Below are 8,122 nucleotides of genomic sequence, written 5' to 3'. Positions count from 1 at the left end.
TCCGCTCGCGATCTACAAGGGTATGTAGATGCACTCCTTTCCCCTCGTTGCTAGTATACTCCATAGATGCATCTTGGTGAGCGTAGGATAATTTTAAAATTATGCTACGATTCCCAACAGTGGCATCAGAGCCAGGTTTATGCGTAGTTACTATGCACGAGTAGAACACAAAGCAGTTGTGGACGTTGAGTTTGCCAATTCTTCTTGCCGCTACTAGTCTTATCTTGTTTCGGCGGCATTGTGGGATGAAGCGGCCCGGACCGACCTTACACGTACGCTTACGTGAGACAGGTTCCACCGACTGACATGCACTAGTTGCATAAGGTGGCTAGCGGGTGTCTGTCTCTCCTACTTTAGTCGGAACGGATTCGATGAAAAGGGTCCTTATGAAGGGTAAATAGAAATTGGCAAATCACGTGGTGGTCATACGTAGGTAAGAAACGTTCTTGCTAGAAACCTACAAACCACGTAAAAAAAAACTTGCAACAACAATTAGAGGACGTCTAACTTGTTTTTGCAGCATGTGTGATGTGATGTGATATGGCCAGAAGATGTGATGAATGATATATGTGATGTATGAGATTGATCATATTCTTGTAATAGGAATCACGACTTGCATGTCGATGAGTATGACAACCGGCAGGAGCCATAGGAGTTGTCTTTATTATTTTGTATGACCTGCGTGTCATTGAATAACGCCATGTAAATTACTTTACTTTGTTGCTAAACGCGTTAGCCATAGAAGTAGAAGTAATCGTTGGCGTGACGACTTCATGAAGACACAATGATGGAGATCATGGTGTCATGCCGGTGACAAAGATGATCATGGTGCCCCGAAGATGGAGATCAAAGGAGCATAATGATATTGGCCATATCATGTCACTATTTGATTGCATGTGATGTTTATCATGTTTTTGCATCTTATTTGCTTAGAACGACGGTAGTAAGTAAGATGATACCTTATAATAATTTCAAGAAGTGTTCTCCCTAACTGTGCACCGTTGCGAAGGATCATTGTTTCGAAGCACCACGTGATGATCGGGTGTGATAGATTCTAACGTTCGAATACAACGGGTGTTGACGAGCCTAGCATGTACAGACATGGCCTCGGAACACACGCAATACACTTAGGTTGACTTGACGAGCCTAGCATGTACAGACATGGCCTCGGAACACGGGGGACCGAAAGGTCGAGCATGAGTCCTATAGAAGATACGATCAACATGGAGATGTTCACCGATCTTGACTAGTCCGTCTCACGTGATGATCGGACACGGCCTAGTTAACTCGGATCATGTTTCACTTAGATGACTAGAGGGATGTCTATCTGAGTGGGAGTTCATTAAATAATTTGATTAGATGAACTTAATTATCATGAACTTAGTCTAAAATCTTTACACTATGTCTTGTAGATCAAATGGCCAACGTTGTCCTCAATTTCAACGCGTTCCTAGAGAAAACCAAGCTGAAAGATGACGGCAGCAACTATACGGACTGGGTCCGGAACCTGAGGATCATCCTCATAGTAGCCAAGAAAGATTATGTCCTAGAAGCACCGCTAGGTGAAGCACCAATCCCAGAAAACCAAGACGTTATGAACGCTTGGCAGCATCGTGCTGATGATTACTCCCTCGTTCAGTGCGGCATGCTTTACAGCTTAGAACCGGGTCTCCAAAAGCGTTTTGAGAAACATGGAGCATATGAGATGTTCGAGGAGCTGAAATTGGTTTTCCAAGCTCATGCCCGGGTCGAGAGATATGAAGTCTCCGACAAGTTCTTCAGCTGTAAAATGGAGGAAAATAGTTCTGTAAGTGAGCACATACTTAGAATGTCTGGGTTGCACAACCGCTTGACTCAGCTGGGAGTTAATCTCCCGGATGACGCGGTCATTGACAGAATCCTTCAGTCGCTTCCACCAAGCTACAAGAGCTTTGTGATGAACTTCAATATGCAGGGGATGGAAAAGACCATTCCTGAGATATATTCAATGCTGAAATCAGCGGAGGTGGAGATCAGAAAAGAACATCAAGTGTTGATGGTGAATAAAACCACTAAGTTCAAGAAGGGCAAGGGTAAGAAGAACTTCAAGAAGGACGGCAAGGGAGTTGCCGCGCCCGGTAAACCAGTTACTGGGAAGAAGTCAAAGAATGGACCCAAGCCTGAAATTGAGTGCTTTTATTGCAAAGGAAGTGGTCACTAGAAGCGGAACTGCCCCAAATACTTAGCGGAAAAGAAGGCCGGCAACACCAAAGGTATATGTGATATACATGTAATTGATGTGTACCTTACCAGTACTCGTAGTAGCTCCTGGGTATTTGATACCGGTGCGGTTGCTCATATTTGTAACTCAAAACAGGAACTGCGGAATAAACGGAGACTGGCGAAGGACAAGGTGACGATGCGCGTCGGGAATGGTTCCAAGGTCGATGTGATCGCCGTCGGCATGCTACCTCTGCATCTACCCACGGGATTAGTTTTAAACCTCAATAATTGTTATTTAGTGCCAGCTTTGAGCATGAACATTGTATCTGGATCTCGTTTAATTCGAGATGGCTACTCATTTAAATCCGAGAATAATGGTTGTTCTATTTATTTGAGAGATATGTTTTATGGTCATGCCCCGCTGGTCAATGGTTTATTCTTGATGAATCTCGAACGTGATGTTACACATGTTCATAGTGTGAATACCAAAAGATGTAAAGCTGATAACGATAGTCCCACATATCTGTGGCACTGCCGCCTTGGTCACATTGGTGTCAAGCGCATGAAGAAGCTCCATGCAGATGGACTTTTGGAGTCTCTTGATTACGAATCATTTGACATGTGCGAACCATGCCTCATGGGTAAGATGACCAAGACTCCGTTCTCCGGAACAATGGAGCGAGCAACCAACTTATTGGAAATCATACATACCGATGTGTGCGGTCCAATGAGTGTTGAGGCTCGGAGGATATCGTTATGTTCTCACTCTCACTGATGATTTAAGTAGATATGGGTATGTCTACCTAATGAAACACAAGTCTGAAACCTTTGAAAAGTTCAAGGAATTTCAGAGTGAAGTCGAGAATCAACGTGACAGGAAAATAAAATTCTTACGATCAGATCATGGTGGAGAATATTTAAGTCACGAATTTGGTACACACTTAAGGAAATGTGGAATAGTTTCACAACTCACGCCGCCTGGAACACCTCAGAGAAATGGTGTGTCCGAACGTCGTAATCGCACTCTATTGGATATGGTGCGATCTATGATGTCTCTTACCGATTTACCGCTCTCATTTTGGGGCTATGCTTTAGAGACTGCCGCATTCACTTTAAATAGGGCTCCGTCTAAATCCGTTGAGACGACACCGTATGAATTATGGTTTGGGAAGAAACCTAAGCTGTCGTTTCTAAAAGTTTGGGGATGCGATGCTTATGTCAAGAAACTTCAACCTGAAAAGCTCGAACCCAAGTCGGAGAAATGCGTCTTCATAGGATACCCTAAGGAAACCATTGGGTATACCTTCTACCTCAGATCCGAAGGCAAGATCTTCGTTGCCAAGAACGGGTCCTTTCTAGAGAAGGAGTTTCTCTCGAAAGAATTGAGTGGGAGGAAAGTGGAACTTGATGAGGTGATAGTCACCCCTTCCGAACCGGAAAGTAGCGCAGCGCGGGAAAATGTTCCTGTGGTGCCTACACCGACTGGGGAGGAAGTTGATGATGATGATCATGAAGCTTCGGATCAAGTTACTGAACTTCGTAGGTCCACAAGGACACGTTCCGCACCAGAGTGGTACGGCAACCCTGTCCTAGAATTCATGTTGTTAGACAACGGTGAACCTTCGAACTATGAAGAAGCGATGGCGGAACCGGATTCCGACAAATGGCTAGAAGCCATGAAATCCGAGATAGGATCCATGTATGAAAACGAAGTATGGACTTTGACTGACTTGCCCGATGATCGGCGAGCCATAGAAAACAAATGGATCTTTAAGAAGAAGACGGACGCGGATGGTAATGTGACCATCTACAAAGCTCGACTTGTCGCTAAGGGTTATCGACAAGTTCAAGGGGTTGACTACGATGAGACTTTCTCACCCGTAGCGAAGCTGAAGTCCGTCTGAATCATGTTAGCAATTGCCGCATACTATGATTATGAGATATGGCAGATGGACGTCAAAACGGCATTCCTTAACGGCTTCCTTAAGGAAGAGTTGTATATGATGCAGCCGGAAGGTTTTGTCGATCCTAAGAATGCTAACAAAGTATGCAAGCTCCAACGCTCAATCTATGGGCTGCTGCAAGCATCTCGGAGTTGGAACATTCGCTTTGATGAGATGATCAAAGCGTTTGGGTTTACACAGACTTATGGAGAAGCCTGTGTTTACAAGAAAGTGAGTGGGAGCTCTGTAGCATTTCTCATATTATATGTGGATGACATACTATTGATGGGAAATGATATAGAATTCTTGGAAAGTATAAAGGCCTATTTGAATAAGTGTTTTTCAATGAAGGACCTTGGAGAAGCTGCTTATATATTAGGCATCAAGATCTATAGAGATAGATCAAGACGCCTCATTGGTCTTTCACAGAGTACATACCTTGACAAGATATTGAAGAAGTTCAATATGGATCAGTCCAAGAAGGGGTTCTTGCTTGTATTGCAAGGTGTGCAATTGAGCACGGCTCAATGCCCGACCACAACAGAAGATAGAGAAAAGATGAGTGTCATCCCCTATGCCTCAACCATAGGGTCTATTATGTATGCCATGCTGTGTACCAGACCTGATGTAAACCTTGCCGTAAGTTTGGTAGGAAGGTACCAAAGTAATCCCGGCATGGAACACTGGACAGCGGTCAAGAATATCCTGAAGTACCTGAAGAGGACTAAGGACATGTTTCTCGTTTATGGAGGTGACGAAGAGCTCGTCGTAAAGGGTTACGTCGACGCTAGCTTCGACACAGATCTGGATGACTCGAAGTCACAAACCAGATACGTGTATATTTTGAATGGAGGAGCAGTAAGCTGGTGCAGTTGCAAGCAAAGCGTCGTGGCGGGATCTACATGTGAAGCGGAGTACATGGCAGCCTCGGAGGCAGCACAGGAAGCAGTCTGGATGAAGGAGTTCATTACCAACCTAGGGGTGATTCCCAATGCGTCGGGCCCGATGACTCTCTTCTGTGACAACACTGGAGCTATTGCCCTTGCGAAGGAGCCCAGGTTTCACAGGAAGACCAGGCATATCAAGCGTCGCTTCAACTCCATTCGTGAAAGTGTTCAAAATGGAGACATAGATATTTGTAAAGTACATACGGACCTGAATGTAGCAGATCCGTTGACTAAACCTCTCCCTAGAGCAAAACATGATCAACACCAGGACACAATGGGTGTTCGATTCATCACAATGTAACTAGATTATTGACTCTAGTGCAAGTGGGAGACTGTTGGAAATATGCCCTAGAGGCAATAATAAATGGTTATTATTATATTTCTTTGTTCATGATAATTGTCTATTGTTCATGCTATAATTGTATTGTCCGGAAATCGTAATACATGTGTGAATACATAGACCACAACGTGTCCCTAGTAATCCTCTAGTTGACTAGCTCGTTGATCAACAGATAGTCATGGTTTCCTGACTATGGACATTGGATGTCATTGATAACGGGATCACATCATTAGGAGAATGATGTGATGGACAAGACCCAATCCTAAGCATAGCATAAAAGATCGTGTAGTTTCGTTTGCTAGAGCTTTTCCAATGTCAAGTATCTTTTCCTTAGACCATGAGATCGTGCAACTCCCGGATACCGTAGGAGTGCTTTGGGTGTGCCAAACGTCACAACGTAACTGGGTGACTATAAAGGTGCACCACGGGCATCTCCGAAAGTGTCTGTTGGGTTGGCACGGATCGAGACTGGGATTTGTCACTCCGTGTGACGGAGAGGTATCTCTGGGCCCACTCGGTAATGCATCATCATAATGAGCTCAATGTGACTAAGGCGTTAGTCACGGGATCATGCATTGCGGTACGAGTAAAGAGACTTGCCGGTAACGAGATTGAACAAGGTATTGGGATACCGACGATCGAATCTCGGGCAAGTAACATACCGATTAACAAAAGGAATTGTATACGGGATTGATTGAATCCTCGACATCGTGGTTCATCCGATGAGATCATCGTGGAACATGTGGGAGCCAACATGGGTATCCAGATCCCGCTGTTGGTTATTGACCGGAGAGGCGTCTCGGTCATGTCTGCATGTCTCCCGAACCCGTAGGGTCTACACACTTAAGGTTCGGTGACACTAGGGTTGTAGACATATGTGTATGCGGAAACCCGAAAGTTGTTCGGAGTCCCGGATGAGATCCCGGACGTCACGAGGAGTTCCGGAATGGTCCGGAGGTAAATTATTATATATAGGAAGTCAAGTTTCGGCCACCGGGAAAGTTTCGGGGGTTACCGGTATTGTACCGGGACCACCGGAAGGGTCCCGGGGGTCCACCGGGTGGGGCCACCTATCCCGGAGGGCCCCATGGGCTGAAGTGGGAGGGCAACCAGCCCTTAGTGGGCTGGGGCGCCCCCCATGGGCCTCCCCCCTGCGCCTAGGGTTAGAAACCCTAGGGTGGGGGGACGCCCCACTTGCCTTGGGGGGCAAGGCACCCCCCTTGGCCGCCGCCCCCCCATCAGATGGATCTTGGCCGGCGCCCCCCTCCCAGGGGGCCTATATAAAGGGGGGGAGGGAGGGCAGCAACATCTCAGCCTTGGGCGCCTCCCTCTTCCCCTGCTACACCTCTCTCTCTCGTAGAAGCTCGGCGAAGCCCTGCCGGCATCCCGCTGCATCCACCACCACGCCGTCGTGCTGCTGGATCTCCATCAACCTCTCCTTCCCCTTGCTGGATCAAGAAGGAGGAGACGTCGCTGCACCGTACGTGTGTTGAACGCGGAGGTGCTGTCCGTTCGGCACTCGGTCATCGGTGATTTGGATCACGGCGAGTACGACTCCGTCATCCACGTTCATTGGAACGCTTCCGCTCGCGATCTACAAGGGTATGTAGATGCACTCCTTTCCCCTCGTTGCTAGTATACTCCATAGATGCATCTTGGTGAGCGTAGGAAAATTTTAAAATTATGCTACGATTCCCAACAGTAGTACCGCTTGTGCACGACCAGTGGGCATAACGGTTGGATTCGGGGGTGCCTATTTAAGGGGGCTTTCTTCCCCAATGGACCTTATCCTTTGAGCTCGCATTTGCCCCCCATTGTTGACCTTCTTTGAGCTTGCTATCTCTTCACCCCTCCATGGATTCTTTCTAGTTTTGGGGGGAAAAGAGAGAGTATATCTAGATCCACATTTTCACCAATCACTTTCTCCTCTATGTGAGGGAACCCCTTGGATCTAGATCTTGGAGTTCTTCGTGTTGTCTTCTTCGTTTTTCCTCCCATTTTCCTCCCTAGCATTAGTTGCTTTGGTGGGATTTGGGAGAGAAGGACTTGGGCACTCTGTGTGCCCTTGCTCTTGCATTTGGTGCATCGGTTTGAGTTCTCCATGGTGATACGTGGAAGTTACAAGTTGAGAAACTTATTACTCTTGGGTGCTTGGTACCCTTGAGCTTGTTCCTCTTAGGTGCTTGGGCGCCCTAGACGGTTGGTGGTGTTCGGAGCTCAATCATTGTGGTGTAAAGCTCCGGGCAAGCGTCGGGGTCTCCAGTTAGGTTGTGGAGATCACCCCGAGCAATTTGACATGTACCAGTGACCGCCCCCAAGGGTTGCCAAAGTGTACGGGTTCGGTGACCGCCCCCAAGGGTTGCCATTTGTACGGGTTCGGTGACCGCCCTCAAGGGTCCCTTAGTGGAATTACGGCATCTTGCATTGTGCAAGGGCATGAGGAGATTACGGTGGCCCTAGTGGCTTCTTGGGGAGCATTGTGCCTCCACACCGCTCCAAACGGAGATTAGCATCCGCAAGGGTGTGAACTTCGGGATACATCGTCGTGTCCGCGTGCCTCGGTTATCTCTTACCTGAGCCCTTTACTTATGCACTTTACTTTGTGATAGCCATATTGTTTCTTGTCATATATCTTGCTATCACTTATTGTTTATCTTGCTTAGCATAAGTTGTTGGTGTACACGGGTGAT

This window comes from Aegilops tauschii, chromosome 2 (genome assembly GCF_002575655.3).
Source record: "Aegilops tauschii subsp. strangulata cultivar AL8/78 chromosome 2, Aet v6.0, whole genome shotgun sequence".
NCBI lineage: Eukaryota > Viridiplantae > Streptophyta > Magnoliopsida > Poales > Poaceae > Aegilops > Aegilops tauschii.
This window is presented reverse-complemented; position numbering follows the sequence as displayed.